This window comes from Acinonyx jubatus, chromosome X (genome assembly GCF_027475565.1).
Source record: "Acinonyx jubatus isolate Ajub_Pintada_27869175 chromosome X, VMU_Ajub_asm_v1.0, whole genome shotgun sequence".
NCBI classification, from domain to species: domain Eukaryota; kingdom Metazoa; phylum Chordata; class Mammalia; order Carnivora; family Felidae; genus Acinonyx; species Acinonyx jubatus.
In genome coordinates, this window is record NC_069389.1 from 45,294,601 (window position 1) to 45,315,021 (window position 20,421).

The 20,421-nt window shown below is 38.0% G+C and overlaps 1 pseudogene; it reads left to right on the plus strand.

The window, feature by feature from the left end:
* The first annotated feature begins 9,691 nt into the window (after positions 1-9,691).
* LOC106985376 (40S ribosomal protein S2-like) lies at positions 9,692-10,576 on the plus strand (annotated as a pseudogene).
* Positions 10,577-20,421: the final 9,845 nt, after the last annotated feature.

The window sequence follows — 20,421 nt, forward strand, 5'->3', positions numbered from 1 at the left end:
ACTAAATATGTGCATATTTCTAAGATTTTTCTCGAGGAGAAATTTGTAGAAGTGGGATAGGGTCAAAAGGTCACTCCTCCCACAAGCACATGACAGGCTTTTCAGAACAATTTTAACAATATACGGTCCCACCAGAAATATGTGAGAATTCCAATTTATTTGGATATTCCAATATCCTCATCAATAGTGCTTATAGTCTTCAAAAAACCTTTTAATTTAGTAAGGCTTTTGACTCTAATTCCAATCTCTCACAGCAACTGCATTAATTCTAATAATCCATGGGCTCTATGCCTAATTCTAACCCCTACATTTCTACTGTTAATTCCTAGGCCCCATAAAGTCTAGTTTTCCAACTCCTAATTCTAAAATCCCACTTACCTCCACAATCCTCGTTATCATTTCAATCTGTAGCATCCTTTAGTTCTCTTGGCAATTGCACTCCTTTTATAGTCTTAATTCCAACCAGCATCCCCTTACACACACACACACACACACACACACACTTCTATTTTTCTTATTGTAGAATATTCAGAAAATATATGAAAGCATAAAGAAAATACCAAAAGATAAAAAACTTGTAATCTCACCACCTAGCGAGGACCACTATTAATGCTTTAGTTTTGTCCTCCTTGCCTTTTACTATGCATTATATATGTATTTATAGTTTTTTTTAATGTTTATTTATTTCTGAGACAGAGAGAGACAGAGCATGAGTAGGGGAGGGGCAGAAAGAGAGGGAGACACAGAATCAGAAGCAGGCTCCAGGCTCTGAGCTGTCAGCACAGAGCCCGACGCGGGGCTCGAACTCACAGACTGCGAGATCATGACCTGGGCTGAAGTTGGATGCTTAACTGACTGAGCCACCCAGGCGCCCCTATAGTTTTAAACAAAAGTATGGCATGCTGTTATTTAATAACCTAGTAAATATTTTCCATATAATTAAATATTTGTCTATAACATTTTATTTTATTTTATTTTAATTTTATTTTATTTTATAACATCATTTTAATGACATGAAACATTCCTTTCTTTAGCTTTTTGTCCTTTTTTCATTTTACAAAGGTTTTCCTAATTACACATGAATGAATACATTATTGCAAAACACTTAACACAGATAAATCTAAAGTTCCTCTTAGATTCATATACACATATAGAAATACATAGCTTTGTTTTGTGTTTTGTCCTTTTTGAAGATATAAATGACATCCTATTTTATGTATTGTTCTGTTCATTGCTGTATTCACTTTCTGTGGCTTGAAGATCTTTCCATGTCAGTGTATATAAATCTACCTCAATTATTTTATGTACTGCATAGTATTCCATTGAGTGAGTGTACTATAGTTAACTATTGATATAGTCACCCATTGATAAATATATATTGTTTTCAATTTTTTACTATTAGAGTGTTATTTTTTCTTACTATTGACAGTGCTGCAGTGAAAATCCTTGTACATTTTTTGTGCATATGCTAAAATATTTCTGTAAGACAAATATGGAAAAGTGAAATAGATAGCTCAAAGACAGCACATTTTGAAATTTTAATATTTAATGCCAAATTGCCATGCAGAATGACTCAGTTTATACCTCCACCAGCAGTGAATAAGAATAACCATTCCCCTAAATTTTTATCCACACTCAATATTAACCAATTGTTTGAATATTTTGCCAATGTGATGGGTGAAAAATGTCTTATTATTTGCATTTTGCTGATTGTTAGTGAGGTTAAGGGATAGTTTCATATGTTGGTGGGCTACTTGCTTGTGTTGGTTTGTGACTTGCCTGTTCATATCTTTTATCTGTTTTCCAGTTGCATTATTTGGCTTCTTGTTATTGAACTATGTAGTCTGGATATAAATCTTTGTTACATGTGTGGGAAACTTTTCGCAGACCTCTGCTTATTTTTAAACTTTGCTCGTGGGGTCTTTTTGGGCATAGATGTTTTTAAAGTTGGTGTATTCAGATTTATCAGTCATTTCTTTCATGGCTTTTGCATTTTGAATCTTGCTTTCTACTCCAAGATTAGAAACATTGTTCTGTATTTCCTTGTAATATTTTAGATTTTTTTATGTTTAGCTCTTTAATTATCTGGAATTTTTCTGGTAAACATTTTTCTAAGTCATTAAACATTCTAACAATATTATGCTTAATACGTGACTATTATTCCCTTGTAATACTAATTAATTACTTATTAGTATTTTTCATTAGGCCCTAAACATTTATTGAACAGATCATTCTTTTCCCCTTATCAAAACCAAATTCCTAAGTATAGACATAGGTTTTAATGTAAATCATCAGTTCAATAGTCCTAAAATCCATATGAGCATCAATACCACACATTTTTTAAGCACTTGAGCTTTAAATTATTATTTCATATCTGCTAGGGCAAGCCCCTCTCTTTTTTTCCCACGAATTTCTTGACTTTTCTTGTGCATTTTCTTTCCCAGATGAATTCTAAAATTAGCTTGTAGAGTTCTATAAGAATTCCTATCGGCCTTCTATTTGCATAAGTTTACTTCATCAAATGGTTGTATGATATTACATTTGACAAACCAGTCTTCTATTGCTGTATAATCATATTTTCTTTTTTTTTAATGTTTATTTATTTTTGAGAAAGAGAGAGATAGAGTGTGAGTGGGGGAGGAGCAGAGAGAGAGGGAGACACAGAATCTGAGGCAGGCTCCAGGCTCAGAGCTGTCAACACAGAGCCCAATGCTGGGCTAGAACCCACAACCTTTGAGATCATGACCTGAGCTGAAGTCGAACACTTAACCAACTGAGCCACCCACACAGGTGCCCGTTTCTTTTTTTTTTTTTTTAATGTTTATTCATTTATTTTGAGAGAGAGAGAGAGAGAGAGAGAGAGAGCGAGCAGGGGAGGGGCAGAGAGAGAGGGAGAACAGGGAATCCCAAGCAGGCTCCGAATGACCAGCACAGAGCCTGACATGGGTCTCGAACCCACGAACCGTGAAATTATAACCTGAGCCAAAACCAAGAGTCAGACGCTCAACCAAGTGAGCCACCCAGGTGCCCCACTCATGTTGTTTGTAATTGTCCACTGTTATAAGTAGTTCTGTAAAGGATATTCAGAAAAATCTTTGCTCACCACTATTTATTCAACTACAATAAATTTCAACAAAGTAAAACATATCCACATTTTAGGGGCCCAGTGTACTTTGGGAAAGATTTTACCAATTTACATTCCCTTGGGGCATGTAGGTGAGTCATTTCCCCATCCTGCTTGCATGACTGGGTCATTAAAGGGTTTTAAACCTTTGAAAATTTGATAGGCTACATATTTCATTGTTTTGCACATGTAAAGTATTTTGTATTTGTTTTCTATTTTTGCATAACAAATCACTACGTATTTAGCAGTTTAAAATAATACCTATTGTCTCACAGTTCTGTATGTGAGAAGTCTTGGTGAGCTTGTCTGAGTTCTTTGTTTTGGATCAAACAATTGCCAAAATCAAGGTGTCTCCAGACTTGGCTTTTATCTGGAGGCTCTGGGGAAGAATCCATTTCCAACTTCATTCAAGCTGTTGTCAATATTTAGTTCCTTGCCATTGTAGGATCCCCATGCTCCCACCTTCTAGAGGTCACCCACACTTTCTTCTCCTTACTTACCTCTTTCCATCTTCAAGCCAGCAGTGGCATGCTGAATCCTTCTTTTGCTTAGGATCTCTCTGCCTTTCTCTTCTGCCACTAACCTGAGAAAGCTTTCTGCTTTTAAAAGGCTTATGCAATTAGATTAAGGCCATTGGGATAATCCAGAATAATTTCCCCATTTTAAGGGGAACTTTAATTACATCTGCAAAATCCCTTTTGGCAGGTAATATAACATAATCACAGGTATTATCATATTCACAGTCTGAAAATCTGAGGAAGGGAGCATTTTAGGAATCTGCCTACCATAGATTTATTTTCCCTTTTTCAAACAACTACGTGAATCATTCTGGTTATAAAAGATTCAAATATCACAGAAGTACTGAGCATGGAGCAAAACATGAAAGACACCTTTCACACATCTCTTCGCGCTACAACCTCTATTTGGAAGTAGCCTTTATATTTTTTGTGCATAATGGGACATCTTTTTGTAACTGGTGACCCTACCTACCTTCTTTATCAGTTCTAATGGTTTTTATCTTCACTCTCTTTAGTTTTAGAGGTAGATCATGATATTATCTGCAAATAATTCCCCTCTGTTTCATGGTTATAATTCTTATGTGCAATGACTTGACATATTACATTTTATTGATTTCTAGAAAAATGTTAAATATAGAGGTAACAGTGGGTATCTTTGTCTCTTCCCTGGTTTTAATGAAACTTCTAATGCAATGTTCCCAAAACTTATGTTCTGGATGATAATAGATTTTCATATATTTTATTATGAACGTTTTCAAACATATAGAAAAGTTGAAAGAATCTTATAGTAAATACCTGCATACCCACAAACATACATTTTACCATTAATGTTTTAATACACTTGCTTTATCACATAGCTATCATCTATCCATGAATTAAACAGTCTTATTTTTTGATGCATTTCTTTCTTTCTCTTTTAACTAGACCGTAGAGGTTTTTCTGCTTTGTTGATATTTACAAAGGACCATTTCTTGGATTTATTTTCCTATTCCACCATTTTCCCCACTCTCTACTCGAGAAATAATTATTTTCAGCTTTATAGTTATTAATATATTCCTCTAGTTCTCTCAAGTGTATTTTGCTGCTTTCTTTGTAATGGCTTACATGAAACATGTGGTTTATTCATTTTCAGTCATTTATTTCTAAAAGCATCTAAAGTTATAACCTTTTTCTGTGTTTGACCTTAATATGTAGTGCTTTAATTCTTATTAATTTCTAGTCTATAATTTTGGTTTTGATTTATTCTTTGACCATGAGTTATTTAGAAGTGTTATTTGATATTTGAAGTGACTCAACTTTTTTTTTCTGTTTTTGTGGTTATAAGTTAGTTGTATTGCACTGTGGTCCAATAATGTGACTTTTATGGTTTCTACTATTGGAAATGTATTGTGCTTTCTTTTGTGACTCAGTATATGATCAATTTTTGCAAGTGCTGTATAGGCATTGTTTAAAAAATACACATTATAAGGTATAACTTATCTGATTTTCTGTTTTCATATATTTTTATGTAATATTGTTCAGTATGTATGTTTATGATAGAAGATATTCTTGGTAGATAGTTTCTTTTATCCGTATCTCTCTTTACCCTTTTTAAAACATTTTGCCTTGAATACTAATATTTCTAATGTTGATGCTATCACTCCTCATATATATCTTTATTGGTTTTTCTGATTACAGAATGTCAAACTCATAAACTACTCAAATAGAGTTAACAACCGTTAGTATGGTTTATATTCTTCCAGATTGTATTCTATCTATATATTGATACATATGTGTATTATAATATAGGACTTTTTAAACCATAAAAAAGGGGAGAATCATGCCATATATGCTTTACAACCTGCTTTATTGACTTAATGTATTTTTTAAGTTCTAATTTAAATTCCAGTTAGTTAACATAAAGTGTAATGTTAGTTTCAGGTGTACATTTAGAGATTCAACACTTAACATACAATACCTGGTGCTCATCACAAGTGCACTCCTTAATTCCCATTATATATTTAACCCATCCTCCCACCTACCTCCCCTCTGTTACATTGTTGGTGGGAATGAAAACTGGTGCAGTCACTCTAGAAAACAGTATGGAGGTTCCTCAGAAAGTTAAAATTAGAACTACCCTATGGTCCAGCAATTGCACTACCAGGTAGTTACCAAAGATCACAAAAATACTAATTCCAAGGTACACATGCACCCCAATGTTTACAGCAGCATTGTCAGCAATAGCCAAATTATGGAAGGAGCCCAAATGTCCATTGACTGATGAATGACTTGGTGTATTCTTGACATTCTTTCTATGTCAGTGTGTGTGTGTGTGTGTGTGTGTGTGTGTGCGCGTGTGTGTGTATTATTTTAAACTAATCTCTGGAGCTGGCATTTATACAAGTGCTTGGCCTATCACTATCTTTCTTTTTAATTCAAATACTTCAGAGAAGCCTTCCCTGACCCCCCAAAACTGGATCAGGGCACCCTGTAATACTTTCATAGTATTCTACTACTTGCCTTCCTAGGCACCCAAGACAACTGTACAGTTGTGTGATTAAGGTCTGTTCCTTCTCCCTGCCCACACACACACACCCCACATACACCCTACACTAAACAGTGATCTTCTTAAGAGCAGGGTCCATGTCATTTTTGTTTATATTTGTACCCCAGCACCTATCATAGTGCCTGACAATTGTATCTTTTCAATAAATATTTTTTGAAAGATTGAATGAATAAAAAACCCTGTAAGGCAAGCATTATGATTATGCCCATTTTAGTCACCCTATATGAAATCCCTTGAGAATCCTCAGAAATAGATAACACTCAGTTATGAGTTTCTTAATATGTCAATATTTAAAGGTATACACTGGTTTTTAATTATTTGCATAGGGTAGATGCTTCTTTGGATTGTTACTGAGCTTTCATCATTATAGAGTGCTAAAATGAACATCCTTGTAAATAGCTTTGTACACGTATGTACTTCTGTAAAACAAATGCCTGGAAATGAAATTGCTGCAATGGGTATGCACATTTTGCAACTGGATAGATATTGCCAGTTCTCCCTCCCAAAGATATTATACATATTTATATTCCTAGTACCAGAGTATGAGAATGTTTTTTTCCCCATACCCTTACCAAAGCTGTGTATTTTCCCTTATTTTATCATTGCTAATCTGATACAAGGTGATATGTCATTGCTTTCATTTTCATGTTTTTGATGTTTTGGTGAAATTGAACACCTCTTAATTTGTTTCTTAGCCATTTGTATTCTTCTTTTTTCAAATATGTAGCCTGTTTGTGTTGCTTGCCCAGGTTTTTATTGAATTTAGTATTTTCTTATTGATTTGGAATAGTTCTGTTTATATTGTGGATAATAACACTTTGGCTTCCTGTCACAGATACTTTCCTCAGTTTGTCTTTTAACTTGTAAATTTCTTAGAATATACAAATTTAAAATATTTTATATAATCAAATTACTGATTATTTCTTTTTTTTAATGTTTATTTCTTTTTAAGAGACAGAGAGAACGCAAGTGGGGAAGGGGCAGAGAGAGAGGGAGACACAGAATCTGAAGCAGGCTCCAGGCTCTGAGCTGTTCACTTAACTGACTGAGCCACCCAGGCACCCCTGATTATTTCATGTATAATAGATGGCTTATGTGCTGTACTTGAAAACCTTTCCCCACCTTAAGATTATAAAATTCTTTCTCTATGTTTTCTTTTAGCACCTTTATGGTTTTAATTTTCACCTTTAAATGCATGTTCCATATGGGTTTTATTTTGATGTGTAGTATAAATGTAGGTTTCCAACTTTAATTTTTCCCAATAGCTATCCAGTTATTTCTATATAATTGTTGAATAGTCAATGTTTTACTCATTTGAAATCATACTAATATCTCAGATATTGTAGAGTCCATTTCTAGAAACTTCTGTTCCAATGGGTAATGATTAAGGGTGTAAGCAATGGAGCCAGACTACCTGGGTTTGTGCCCACCTCTGCCATTTATAGTTTACACATCTGTAAGATGGGGATAATAGTACCCACATCATAGGGTTGTGATTACAAAAGTTTGTTTATGTACAATAATTGGAACAGTCCCTGGCACATAAGTACTGGTATTTTTGTAATATTTATTATTGTAAAATTTTTATTATTGCTTTACCATTTTTCATAGTACATGATCACATCATTTGCATGTAATATTTTTGTCACCTTGCTGTAGAATGACTTCAAAGCAACTTGAATAATTTGCAGATGACCTATAACAACTCTATTTATCCTCCACTCTTATATTTCATCTGAATTAGGCAGCTCAACTGTAGGCAGTTAGGGATGGAGAGGAGAAGAAAGGAGAGGGGATGAATAAAACCATCCCTATTTACAGATGACAACCCAAAATAACACACACATACACACACACACACACACACCTAGAACTAATAAGTAAATTTAGCAAGGTTGCCGAATACAAGATCAACACACAGATATCAATCACATTTCTGTATACTAGCAATAAACAGTACTATTTATAGTAGCTCTAGAAAATGAAATACTTAGGGAAAAATCTAACATGTATAGGATCTTGGGGCGCCTAGGTGGCTCAATCGGTTAAGTATCCGACTTTGGCTCAGGTCATGATCTCATGGCTCGTGGGTTCAAGCCCCACATTGGGCTCTGTGCTGATAGCTCAGAGCCTATAGCCTGCTTCATATTCCGTGTCTCCCTCTCTCTCTCTCTGCCCCTCCCCTGCTTGTGCTCTGTCTCTCTCTCTCAAAAATAAAAAAAAATTTAAAAAAGAAAAAAACATATACAGGGTCTATATGCTTAAACCTATAAAATTCTGATGAAAGAAATTTCCAAAGACCTAAATAACTGGAGAAACATACCATTTTTTATGGACTGGAACACTCAAAATATTAAAGATGTCAGTTCTCCCTAAGTTGGTCTATAGATTTAATGCAGTTCCTATAAAAATCTCAAGATTTTTTGTAAAATAGAGTTGGGTTGAGTCTAAAATTCATATAGAATGGTAAAGGAAGTAGAATAACCAAAATGATTTTGAAAAGATTAATAAACTTGGAGGAGTCACACCACCCGAATTTAAGACTTACCAAATAGCTACAGCAATCAAGACAGTGTGGTGTTGGTGAAGGGACAGACATATAGAACAATGCAACAGAATAGGGAATTCAGAAATAGACCCACACAAATATGGTCAATTAATTTGTGACAAAGGTACAAAGAATTCAATGGGGGAAATGACAGTCTTTTCAACAAATGATATTAGAACAATTGGACATCCATATATAAGAAATGAACTTTGACTAAAACCTCATACTTAATACCAAAATTACCTCAGAATGGATCACAGATCTGAATGTAAATCATAAAACTATAAGATTTTTAAAGGAAAATATAGGGAAACATCTGGAACTTTCTCATATTGCTGGTGAGGATGCAAAATGCTATAGACACCCTGGAAAACAGGCAGCTTATAAAGTTAAATATATACTTACTGTATAACCCAGCAATGCCAAGCCTAGTTATTTGCCCTAGAGAAATAAAAACCTGTGTTCACACAAAACCTGTACATAAAATCTTTAGAAGTGTTCTATTCATAATCACCAAAAGTTGGAAACAACCCAAATACCCTTTAAGTGATGAATGGATAAACTGTGATATGTCCATCCAATGGAATACTACTTATCAATAAAAAGGAATGAATATGCAAGAACTTGAATGAATCTCAGAAGCATTGTACTGAGTGAAAGAAGATGACTTCAAAATGTTATGTACTGTTTGCTTCCATTTATATGACATTTTTGAAAGGACAAAAATATAGCGATGGAGAACAGATCAGTGGTTAGGAGTAGAGAGAGGGTGTGACTTCAAAGCAATAGCATGATGGAGTTTTATGGGATGATGGAACTATTCGGTATCCTGATTATGTTGGTGGTTACATGAATCTCTATGTATTAAAATTCATGGAACTGTACACACAAAAAATCAAATTTACTGTATATTAATTTAAAATTAAAATACAGTTGCTTCTCTGGGAAAACACCAAATGGCGGATGACGCCGGTCCTGCTGGAGGGCGGGGAGGGCCCCGAGGCCCTGGAGGGCCCCGAGGCCCTGGAATGGGAGGCTTTGGCGGCTTCCGCGGAGGCTTCGGCAGGCAGCGGCATCCCGGGCTGGGGCCGGGGCAGCGGAGCTCATGGAGGCAAGGCTGAGAACGAGGAGTGGATCCCCATCACCAAGCTGGGCCACCTGGTCAAGGACATGAAGATCAAATACCTGGAGGAGATCTATCTCTTCTCCCTGCCCATCAAGGAATCTGAGATCATTGACTTTTTCCTGGGGGTGTCCCTCAAGGACGAGGTTTCAAAGATTATACCTTTGCGAAAGCAGACCCACGCTGGCCAGCGAACCAGGTTCAAGGCATTTGTTGCCATCGGAGATTACAATGGACACGTCGGTCTGGGTGTTAAGTGCTCCAAAGAGGTAGCCACTGCCATCCGTGGGGCCATCATCCTGTCCAAGCTTTCCATGGTTCCCGTGTGGTGAGGCTACTGGGGGAACAAGATCTGCAAGCCCCACACTGTCCCATGCAAAGTGACAGGTTGCTGTGGCTCTGTGCTGGTGCACCTCATCCCTGCCCCCGAGAGGCACTGGCATTGTCTCAGTCCCTGTGCCCAAGAAGTTGCTGCTGCTGGCTGGTATTGACTACTACACCTCAGCCCGGGGGTGCACTGCCACCCTGGGCAACTTCACCAAGGCTACTTTTGATGCCATTTCCAAGACCTACAGCTATCTCATGCCTGACCTTTGGAAAGAGACTGTGTTCACCAAGTCTCCCTATCAGGAATTCACTGGGTCTTGTAAAGACCCAACCCAGAGTCTCTGTGCAGAGGACCCAGGCTCTGGCTGTGGTCACCTCACAAGAAAAATAAAGTGAATGGAAGCTTGAAAAAAAATAAAAATACAAAAAAATGAAGCTAGATTTAGAATGACACCTGGTATGTCTGGTGAATCAGTACACAATTGCAGCTTTGTTCAACCATTTTTCATCCTTGCCATCTTGTTCCACTATCCTCTGCCTGTTGGTCCTTCACCTTATGACGCCAGGATAGCTGTAGCTACTCAGGCATCACATACACTAACATCAAAAGGCTGGAAGAAAGATTATAAATATCATGTGTCCCTTATTAAGACTAAGAGAAATTTTCCTAGGCATCCCCAGTAAACATACCCTCTTGTCCCTGTTTTTTGTCCATGCCCAAACCAATCATTTGGTGAGGGAATTAGAATTACCATGATTAGTTAGCTCAGACCAGTGCCACTCATAGTCTGGCCCCTGGGCTGGTGCTAATCTACAAACTGTTGGTTACTAGTCCAAGACAAACTAAGTGCAGAAATTGAGATTACACATGTAGAAACTTTTATAACAAGCTGACTAAGTAATTGTGATGTCTTTTGAATGTAATAAAAATTGGGGGCTGACATTTTGTGGGTCTTCATTTGAGATCCCAGCTCCCGTGAAGTCTAGGATTTCCCTAAATATCAACAGAAATGGGGGTGTATCAGGGAGGGAGAAACTGAAGGATGGCCATTGGGTAGGGTACCAACAATGTGGGACATGAAAAATCAATGATGCAAATGATGTGACTCCTAAAAACCCTGGAAAATTCCATAGTATATTGCAATACAGACCTACCTCAAGAAGAAAGAACAATCTCAAATAAATAATCTAATCTTGCATCTAAAGGAGCTAGGAATAGAACAACAAATGAAGCCTAAGCCAGCAGAAGAAGGCTTTATCTTATCTTTATCTTATAAAGATAAGAGCAGAAATAAATGATACCGAAACTAAAAAAAAATTAGAACAGATCAATGGAACCAGGAGCTGGTCTTTGAAAAAATTAATAAAATTGATAAACCCCTAGTCAGACTTATCAAAAACAAAAAAGAAGGGACCCAAATAAATAAAATCACAAACGAAAGAGGAGAAATAAGAACTAACACCACAGAAATACAAACAGTTATAATATTATGAAATTCTATATGCCAACAAATCAGACAGCCTGTGAGAAATGGACAAATTCCTAGACACATACAAACTACCAAAACTGAAACAGGAAGAAATAGAAAACTTGAACAGACTGATAACCAGCAAAGAAATTGAATTGGTAATCAAAAATCTCCCAAAAAACAAAAGTCCAAGGCCAGATGGCTTCACAGGGAAATTCTACCAAACATTTAAAGAAGAGTTAATACCTATTCTCAAACTATTGCAAAAAATGGAAAAGGAAGGAAAAATTCCAAACTCATTCTATGAGGCCAGCATTACCCTGATTCCAAAATCAGACAAAGATCCCACTAAAAATGAGAACTACAGGCCAATATCCCTGAAGAACGTAGATGCAAAAATTCTCAACAAAACAATAGCAAATCAAATCCAACAGTACATTAAAAGAATCATTCACCACGATCAAGTGGGCTGCAGGGGTGGTTCAATATTCACAAATTAGTCAATGTGATACACAACCTTAATAAAAGAAAGGATAAGAACCATATGATCCTCTCAATAGATGCAGAAAAAGCATTTGAAAAACTACAACGTTCATTCATGATAGAAAACCTCAACAAAGTAGTGATAGAGGGAGGCCATATATGAATAATAATGGCCATTATGAAAATGGACGTATATAATATGGCCATAATGGCCATATATGAAATATGCATATTTCATATATGCATAAAGGCCATATATGAAATAATGTCATATATGGCCATATATGAAATAAAGGCCATATATGAAAGGCCTTATAAAGGCCATATATAAAAAATGCACAGCTAATATCATCCTCAGTGGGGGGAAAACAGAGCTTTTCCTCTAAAGTTAGGAACAAGACAGGGATGTCCACTGTCACCATTGTTATTTAACATGGTTCTGGAAAGTCCTCGCCACAGCAGACAACACAAAGAAATGAAAGTCATCCAAATCAGACAGGAAGAGGTCAAACTTCTACTGCTTACAGATGACATGATACTCTATATAGAAAACCCCAAAGACTGCACCAAAAAATTGCTAAAACTGATACACGAATTCAGTAAAGTTGCAGAATACAAAATCAAGGTACAGAAATCTGTTGCATTTCTATACACCAATAATGAACTAGCAGAAAGAGAAATTAAGGAACCAGTCCCACTTACAATTGCACCAAAAACCAAAGCATATGTTGGAATAAACCTAATCAAAGAAGTGAAAGACCTGTAGTCTGAAAACTATAAAGCACTGATGAAAGAAATTGAAGTTGACAAAAAGAAATGGAAAGACATTCCGTGCTTATGGATTGAAATAAAGAATATTGTTAAAATGTCTGTATTACCCAAAGCAATCTACACGTTTAATGTAATCCCTATTAATCACCAGCATTTTTCACAGAGCTAAAACAAACAGTCCTAACATTTGTATGGAACCACAAAAGACCCTGAATAGTCGAAGCAATCTTGAAAAAGAAAAGAAAAGCTGGAGGCATCATGATTTCAGACTTCAAGTTATATTACAAAGTTGTAGTGATCAAGACTATATGGTACTGGCACAAAAACAAACACATAGGTCAGTGGAACAGAATAAAAAACCCAGAAATGAACCCACAACTATATGGTCAATTAATCTTCAACAAAGTAGAAAAGAATATGCAATGGGAGAAAGTCTCTTCAACAAATGGTGTTGGGAAAACTGGACAGCAATATGCAAAAGAATGAAACTGGACCACTTTCTTACACCATACAGAAAAATAAATTCAAAATGGATGAAAATCCTTAATGTGAGATTGGAAACCATCAGAATTCTAGAGAACATAGCAACCTCTTTTACGTCAGTTGTAGCAACTTCTTACTTCTAGCAACTTCTTCTTGTCTCTGGAGGCAAGGGAAACAAAAGCAAAAATAAATCATTTGGACTTCATCAAGATAAAAAGCTTCTGCACAGCAAAGGAAACAATCAATAAAACTAAAAGGCAACCCAGAGAATGGGAGAAAATATTTGCAAATGACATACCTGATAAAGGGTTAGAATACAAAATATATAAAGAACTTACACAACTCAACACCCAAAAAACAAATAATCCATTCAAAAAATGGGCAGAAGACATAAATAGACATTTTTCCAAAGAAGACATATAGATGGCTAACAGACACGTGAAAAGATGTTCAACATCACTCATCATCAAGGAAACACAAATGAAAACTACAATGAAATATCACCTCACACCAGTCAGAATGGCTAAAATTAACACAGGAAACAACAGGTGTTGGCAAGGATATGGAGAAAGGGGAACCCTTTTACACAGTTAGTGGGAATGCAAACTGGTACAGCTACTCTGGAAAACAGTATGGAGGTTCCTCAAAAAGTTAACAATAGAACTACTCTGTGATCCAGCAATAGCACTACTAGGTAGTTACCCCAAAACCGCAAAAATACTAATTTGAAGGGATACGTGCACCCTGATGTTTACAGCATTATCTATATAGTAGCCAAATTATGGAAAGAACCCAAATGTCCATTGACTGATGAATGGATAAAGAAGATGTGGTATGTATACACACACACACACACACACACACATAAATACACACACACACACACACATACGCACACACACACACACACAATGGAATGTTACTCACCCATAAAAAAGAATGGAATCTTGCCATTTGCAATGACGTGGGTGGAGCTACAGAGTATTATGCTAAGTGAAATAAGTCAGTCAGAGAAAGACAAATATATGGTTTCACTCATATGTGGAATTTAAGAAACAAAACAAACGAACATGGTGGGGGGAAGAGAGGAAAACCAAGAAACAGACTCTCAACTGTAGAGAATAAACTGATGGTTACCAGAAGGGAGGTGGGTGGGGGATGGGTGAAATAGGTGATGGACATTAAGGAGGGGACTTGTGATGAGCACCGGGTGTTGTATGGAAGTATTGAATCACTAAATTCTACACCTGAAACTAATATTACACTATCTATTAACTAACTGGAATTTAAATAAAAATTTAAGGCAAAAAACCTGGAAAATTCCCGACAAAAGCATAATTTGGGTCCACTACTGTGGAGCAGGCTCTCCTTTTGGCTTCACCTGCACAATCACCTGCAGTGCTCCCACTCCTAGTGGGTACAGTCTCGAGCAGTCAGGTGGAGTTGCACTTCTTCTGAGAAGCCACACCTCAAAACCTGTTTCCCAGCTGGCCCAACATAACCTGTATTTTTTCTGATACCAGAGAGTCCTCCTTAGAAGGTTATAATTGGCCTACATCTGCCATTCTTGCTCACAATAACAAAAACAAAAGAGCAAAAAGCTCCACTAGACATGCCAAATGAGGCACATCCAATCAGCTGGCCACGGTGACTGACTGTAGCCTGTGACAGAGGCTTTCAAACTTCTTTGTGCTCAATTTACATAATAAGAAACATTTGACATCACAATTCAGTACATGCATGCACACGTACACTCAGATACATCTGAAACCACTGTTTCACAAAACAGTATTTACTGTGTGTAATGCACTCTGTTGTTTAAATTTTGCATTTAGGGGTGCCTGGGTGGCTCAGTCAGTTAAGCGTGGGACTTCAGCTCGTATCACGATCTCACGATTCTTGAGTTCGAGCCCCGCATCGGGCTCTCTGCTGTCAGCCAAGAGCCTGCTTCAGATCCTCTGTCCCCCTCGCTCTCTGCCCCTCCCCCACTTGCGCGCGCGCGCTCTCTCTCTCTCTCTCTCTCTCTCTCTCAAAAATAAACATTTTATATGGAGAACAGAGGGTTACTGGAGGAGTTGTGGGAGGGAGGATGGGCTAAATAGGTAAGGGGCATTAAGGAATCTACCCCTGAAATTATTATTACACCATATGCTAACTAACTTGGATATAAATTATAAATAAACAAACAAATAGAATTTAAGTATTTTTAAGCAAAAAAAATTTAGAAAATTATAAAATATTGTATTCATTTGTTTTGTTTCTAAAAATGCTGATCGGGGGCGCCTGGGTGGCTCAGTCGGTTAAGCATCAACTTCGACTCAGGTCATGATCTCGTGGTTCATGGGTTCCAGCCCCGCGTTGGGCTCTGTGCTGACAGCTCAGCTCGAACCTGGGGCCTGCTTTAGATTCTGTCTCTCTCTCTCTCTCTCTCTGCCCCTCCCCTGCTCGCACTCTCTCTCTCTCAAAAATAAATAAACATTAAAAAAATTTTAAATGCTGATCTTGTCCCACGAAATTAATTGCATAGCCCACCAATGAGTTACAACCTGCAGTTTGGAAAGAAGTGGCCTGAAGGGTGGAGACGTAATGGTTCTAAATTCCAGAGGCCTTTAGAGTAGCCATCAGTAACTCTTGTGTGGGATGTTGTGGCTCCCTCTGTACCTGTTACCAAGACTGGAGCCCTAACCCAGGACAATGCTTCAGCAGCCTTATCTTTTCCCCCATAAGCTTCCCTGACCTCAGAGCTCTAGCCTCCTAAATCAGCTGCCTTAGCAGTGAGAGGGCCAGAGGCCCTCCAGGCTGTTCATGGAGACTGAGTTACCCTAGCAACACTTGGCTGTAATTGACTCCTGCTGTCACCTGCTCCAGCCTAGCCTGCTTCTCCACACTGCGGGCTGTGGCCCCCTTTTCTCCTGCCTCTCATAACAATTTCTTCATCCTTGTTACATAGACAGATGTCTTCTCATCCCTCCCCTTGCTGATGGATGGTCAGATTCTTGGCACACACCTCCTTGGCACTCTCTACATTGCCAAATGCTCACTCTGACATGATTAAACACTCCCAGAGATGGGTGATTTGCATTTCTTTCAGATCACAAACAATCGCTAATGCTGGTCAATTTAAATCAGAGATCACAAACCCAAATGTAGGCAAGTCACACAAAAGCCTAGGTGGGGACTGTGCCCCTTCCTAAAAGAAGCAGTGGCTACTCTGTCCAGCTGATTTTGCCATACAGAAATGCACATTGGCATGGCCAGAATCTTCCAACTTTTCCAGAGAGGCCATAAAATCTGGGTTTTTATATGAACTCTACCAATTTTTAGGTGCTGACAATTAATTTGAAAAATATCTTTTTAGGGGTGCCTGGGTGGCTCAGTCAGTTAAGCATCCGACTCTTGATTTCAATTTACGGCTTGATCTCACGGTTTGTGAGTTTGAACCCTGCATTGGGCTCTGCACTGTCAGTGTGGAGTCTGCTTGGGATTCCCTCTCTCCTTCTCTCTCTGCCCTTCACCTGCTCATGCGCGTGTGCACACACGCTCTCTCTCAAAATAAATAAATAAACTTAAAAAGATCTTTAAAGTCTTACAGGCCAATTCAAGCACATCTGTGGACTGGATCTGTTCAGCAGGCTACCATTTTGCAAGCTCTGTTTTAAGCTCTCTTTTATTCTCTGTCTTGCATTTGGACTTGATTGTCTTCTGCCATCTGGGGCAAAAAAAAAAAAAAAAACCACAAACCACCAATAACTGGGCTTAAATTAGCTCTAAAGTTCTCTCCCTCCCATATGGCCACAGTAATCAGGCAAGACTCTTTAAGAGATGTTCATGGAGCGAAACCTGTATGTTCCAGTGTTTCTACTGGGCACTGGAGTACCCATTTCTACATATTACTGAATTCTGGTTTGTTCCAGTCATGCAGTGAGTATGTAAGGCTGGCCACTGGAGAAAGCCCTGGCCTTGTGGGGAAGGAGCCCTTCTCTTGCTTCTTCCCCGTTGACCATATTTATTAGTTATGTGATGTTTCCCTTTCTAGTATTTCCATCTGTACATGAACTAGAAATTTCTGCCCTTTCAGAAGTGTTGGGATGAGAGCTTTCCAGTCCCCACTATGTGTCACGCCACCTCTTTCACTCACCACCTCCTCCCCACAGTGACTGATTGGTGAGATTTCAAAATTTAATTGAGGGCTTATTGCTCAGCCCCTGCTAAGCTCCCTGCCATGTTTTTTAGAGCTCCCTTGCCTATATAGCATGCTATGTCCTCCTATCTGCCCTTCCATGTGGCCAAGCCTTACTAAGGCCAGCTTAGCGGGGTAAGGCTCCGCTGCACAGACACATCTATTCCCTCAGGAAGGCACAAAAATCTAGGTTTGGGATAAAAAAGTTGAAAACCCAATTCAGGCTGCAGGCCACGGATCCATTCTCCAAATCAGTCTTATCAACAATAAATCTCAATATTCAGATCCCTCTTTGACCTTTGTGTCTGTTTATTTTTTTAATGTTCTATTTATTTTTGAGAGAGAGAGAGAGAGAGAGAGAGCGAGCAGGGGAGGGGCAGAGAGATAGGGAGACATAGAATCTGAAGCAGGCTCCAGGTTCCGAGCTGTCAGCACAGAGCCCAATGTGGGGTTCCGAACTCTCTGAATGGCGAGATCATGACCTGAGCCGAAGTCGAACACTTAACTGACTGAGCCACCGAGGCACCCCTCTTGTGTCTATTTCATAACTAGTTTGGAATTCAGGGGAGAAAGTGATATGATTATAGATAGGACCTTTAGAGGTACCCCCATGGTGTCTGGGTTGAGAAATCTCAAGAAACAAATGCAATGACTGGCATTTGAGATCTAGAATAACATTTGAGGGAAGCAGTTCTCTTTGTGGGAGTGTGGTGGCCGGTGTGCACATGTGTTGCAGCTGGTTTTCTTTCTTTTCTTTCTCTTTCTTTCTTTCTTTTTTGGTTTTTGCCATAAGGTCAAGCCTTGGAAAGCACTGGCCATGCTCATCATTGACTTTGGGAGTTTGTAGCAGTTAACATTATGATTGGTGTCTGCAGACATGCCACTGCTTTTAATAGACAGCAGCTTTAGAAATCACAGGCCCTAGAGGTCTTTGACCTTACAACTGTGGCAGGTGTCTAAAAGCAGGTAGAACCAAGTGAACCCTAGTAAGAACAGACTGTGCATGCTTTTGTGGCTGAGAAAGGGATTGGAGTATCAGGAAAAGAATATTTTGGCCTTGGTTAGGTTCACTCAAAACAGTTTTTTGAAGTATAATTGACACACAATGTTACATTAATTACAGTGTTGAAAACAGCTTTAACAATCAGAGGGCTAAAACATTTTTGCTCCTGTTTTTCCCTATTTCTCAGAACTATAGTCTGAGGCTTTTAACTGCAAAAGTAGCTAAATTCCATGTGAACCACAAAGTACTAAAGAGTGACATTATATATTTTGCATTTAGTAGGTGACATTCTATCAGTACCATCCCTCTATCTTGATTTGAATTGCATCTTGTTACAGAGGCAAGGAAAAAATATGGAGGAGCTGCCTTCTTGAATTTTTGTGGCATGTCCACAGACTCCTAGACTCATCCTCTTTCCCCCCAACACCACCACCATCTCCGCCTGGTGTCAGGTTGGCACTGGACTTATTAATTACATGAAACATGATTATGACTTTGGATTTTAAAGACCCAGACTCTGGTTTTAACCTAGGAAGGCAGGTGATTTTTATCAAGGTATAGATAGAGAAATGGGAGCCCCTACCATATAAAGTATATATATGCTATGCTATAACATCTTCTTGTATTGAGGTGAAGAAACAAGTCTTAAAATTATTAAAGTTCCAAAGACTAAACCAAAAAATGTAAAGACCACCATCTCTAGGAATAGGGTTTGCTTGCGAAATCAAGGAGGCACTGGATTTCCTTCAAAATAATGCTTTATTCTAATTTATGTGTGAGTGATATGACATTTCTGAGATTTGCTTTGAAATATTCCAGAAAAACAGTATGAATAGATGAATTAAAATTGGCAAAGTGCCAGGGTGCCTGTGTGGCTCAGTGGTTAAGCGTCTGACTCTTGATGTCCACTCCGGTCATTATGTCACAGTTTGTGTGTTCGAGTCCTGCTGACAGAGCCTGCTTGGGATTCTGTCTCTCCCTTTCTCTGCCCCTCCCCTGCTTGCGCTCTCTCTGTCTCTTTCTCTCAAAATAAATAGATAAACTTTTAAAAACTTAAAAAAAATAAAATTGGCAAAGTGTCGATAATTATTGAAGCTGAGTGATTCATTATACTATTCTTAGGGGTTCATTATAGTATCTCTCTAATTTTGTGTATGTTTGAAATTTCCCATAATAAAACGTTAGAAAAATAAAAATAAGCATTACTGTCAGAACAAGAGCAGTAGGAGAATGAAAGAAAAAGATACAAAATGTTATGCTATTTAAGCTGGAGAAAGAGAGGGATTGTCTTGAAAAATGTGATCTTAGGAAAACTGGATAATGAGCTAAACAGAGATGAAAGGGAAAAAGAGATACTCAGATCTAAAAGCTTTTAAAGATGTAACTAGACAACAGGGAGATATTTTAATTGTTACTAGGTCAGAGAGCTTTTCTGAGTCCCAAAGAAACCAAAAAGAGATAGGTAGAGAACAAAAACACACTGGAATTACTCTACCAGTGAGAGTCCAGATCTACAATGCTATGGGCAAGTATTTGCATATAAAGGTGTTCTCTGAAAGCTGACCTTAGAGACTTCAGCTTAGTAGGCAAAATGCCCCCTCCCCCAAGATGTTTACACTCTAATCCTGAGAAACTGTGAATATGATGTATTACATGACAAAAGGGATTTTGCAGACATAATTAAGGATACAGACTTTAAGACAGGGAGATTATCCTGGATTTTCCAGGTAGACCCAATATGATAGCCCTTAAAATCAAAGAACCTACTGCTGGCAGCAAGAGAGATATGGCAGAAGGAGAAATCAGAAAGATTCCAAGTGTAAGATGTAAGGATCAACGCGCAAGGA